Source organism: Microtus oregoni, unplaced genomic scaffold (genome assembly GCF_018167655.1).
Source record: "Microtus oregoni isolate MIOR12 unplaced genomic scaffold, Mior012 000005F_ref0000423, whole genome shotgun sequence".
Lineage (NCBI taxonomy): Eukaryota > Metazoa > Chordata > Mammalia > Rodentia > Cricetidae > Microtus > Microtus oregoni.
This window is the reverse complement of record NW_024543064.1, coordinates 23,952,531-23,955,404: the sequence shown is the minus strand read 5'-3', so window position 1 is coordinate 23,955,404 and position 2,874 is coordinate 23,952,531.

Sequence of the window (2,874 nt, the reverse complement as noted above, 5' to 3'; positions counted from 1 at the left end):
GGTGAAGGCTTTCGGGGTCGTGCTTAGGGATCTGGCTTCTGAGTGAGGGTGGACTGTGTAGGAGAAAAGGGAAGACACCAGCCTTTAGAGGGAGAGCATAGGTGTCTGCTTTGGGCAGCAGCAGGTCGACTGACTTCCCAGGAGCACACAAAGGAGAAGGCAAGGCAGGTGTGGAGAGTGATGGAGGGAAGGTGTCCCTCAGTGAGGTCCTAGAATAGAATATGTCTGTAAGAGCCACTGGCAATGACTACTTAGGACAGTGCTCTAAGGGGACAAATGCCCATGTGGCCAAGACTCGAGGAATTCAATGTCTGTGGTCAGTTTTCTCAACAGTGACCCAAAGCCCCTTACCATTCGTGACATTTAATTCTTTTTTTTCTTCTTTCTCTTTGGAAAAGGAGGTAAGAAATGATCGAAATTATCCCTGGGATTGGAGAGATGGTTCAGTGGTTAAGAGCACTGGCTGTTCTTGCAGAGGACCAGGGTTCCCTTCTCAGTGCCCACATGGCCAGCTTTCAAACCACTGTTCTGAGGACTCTGCCATCCTCTTTAGGCCCTGAGGGGACTGTATGCATGTGGTGCGTGTACAGTCATTCAGGCAAAACATTCACACATACCATGTAGAAGGAACAGCAGGCTGCGTTCCCACCCGGCTCCCGCACGGCTATCTTTATACCCGAAATAATTACACAGAAACTGTATTCTTTTAAATACTGCCTGGCCCGTTATCTGTAGCCTCTTATTGGCTAACTCTCACATCTTGATTAACCCATTTCTAATAATCTGTATACCACCACGAGGTGGTGGCTTACTGGGAAAGATTCTAGCCTACATCTGTCTTGGGTCGAAGAATTATGGCATCTGCCTCACTTCCCTTCTTCCCAGCATTCTGTTCTGTCTTCCCCGCCTAGCTATGTTCTGACCTATCAGGCCAAGCAGTTTCTTTATTAATTAACCAATGAAAGCAACAGATAGAAGATGACCCTCCTCCATCAATACTAAATAAAAATAATGAATCTTTTTTCAAGAAGAAATGAGTATTAGTATTCTCAAGTAACTCCCATCAAGGTCTGTCCTCGGAAAAAGAAATATTACATAAACATACAAAAGATGTCGGTGAAGGAGAGAGCTAGTCACGCTTCATGCCAAGCTGGAAGTCACTTCAAAAGCCACCAAGGCCCTCCAGTGAGGCACCAGCCCCAAACTGCAGCCCAGAAAGCTGTGGCTCACAGGCACTCTCCACCTTTGAGAACAGGTGCCTGTTCCAGAAGGAAATTGACCTGTGTGTCCCTCCAGATCCACTCAGAAACGAAGCATGAGTGGGTCCAGATCTGCTCAGACAGCTGATGTGATCACTTCAGGTATGGCCTAACAGATGCTGAGGCCGACATGAGAGTCTCTGTAAAGCATGGCTCTGGGTGGCTGGCGGGGCCGAGGGAAGAGCTCCTAGCGACGTTCCTGAGTTGATGTCCTAAGCTTTCAACCTGTTCGTTTTCAAAATGCAAAGACTAGACCCAGTCTTAGAGAGGAAGACTCCCTTGATTTTGAAGAACACATGGCACACTGACTTATTAGGTGACCTCAAAGTCATGATCAAACCCCAGAGTGACTGAAACTGAAGCCAAGCAGCCAGGCTTAGCCCAAGATATGCTCCCAAACAGGCAAACGTCATAGTGAAATGGCCCAGATGGGCAAGGCACAGAGATGGTAAGAGTCATGTTGCCAAGGTTCGGGGGAGAGGAAATGGAGGGTGTGGGCTCACTGCTAGGAATACACTGGGAGTATTCACCCTTACATTTTAAAGGAGCAGGTAAAGGAGCTTGCTGCCAAGCTAACAACCTGAGTTCAGTCCCCAAGACTCACATGGTGGAAGAAAAGGAACAAAACACCTCCCAAAAGTTGTCCTCTGACTCTCTCTCTTTTACACACACACACACACACACACACGGCTCATGTGTACCTGTACACATCACACAATAAATAATTTTTCAAAAAAGTAAATTAATAATTTTTCAAAAAATCAAATTAATAATTTTTTCAAAAAAGTCAGTGTAGACCTGTGGCATTTGTCTTTGTCTCAGTTTCCCTAAACTCAGGAAGAAGAGGCTCTGGGAAGCCCACAGGAGCTGGGAGAAGTCTGAATTTGAACAACTTCGCTCAGCACACACGCCACAGCTTAAGAACCATGAGCGTACAAAGAGGCCTGTGTCCTGAGAAGAACTGCCAGTCTGAGGAGACACTGGGACCCGTGGTGCTGGACAGCACAATGCTCTGTGCCAGCCTTGTTCTAACAGTTGCTGCTGAGCAAAGCCAAGCGTGAGGGTTACTCTGCCTTGCCAGCTTAGAAGGAGAGTAAGGCAGAGTCTATGCAAAGCCTCCTGCGGGCAGGGAAGTGGAACCAAGACTGTAGCTCAGTAGTTGAGCCCTGGCCTGGCATGCCCAAGGCCCTGGGTTCGAGCCCCTAGTAGAGCAAAACAAAACAACAACCCCCCCCCATTCCTTTGCTCTCTTTCTGGAGCTTCTCTGGGCTGGCCTTCGCCTTCATGGTGCGTCACACAGAGACCACAACCAGTCATAAGTTTAGGAAAGGTCACAGCTCTGACCCTTACCTAAACCAGGAACTCACCCTGCCTCATGACACCAGGCCTGGAGGCCTGTGAGGAAAATAGGGATGAGTCAGAGAAGCAAATACCAGCAGGTGATTCTAGGGCTCAGGAGAACAGACAGGGCTGAGGTGAGGAACAGGTTTCTACATGCCGGGTGAGCCAGGCTCTCTCTCAGCCTTGCCTATGCTGCTTTGTGAATGATTCCACTGAATAATTTTTTAAAAAACCTAAATATTTATTTGATTCATATTTACAAAGGTGGGGAGGA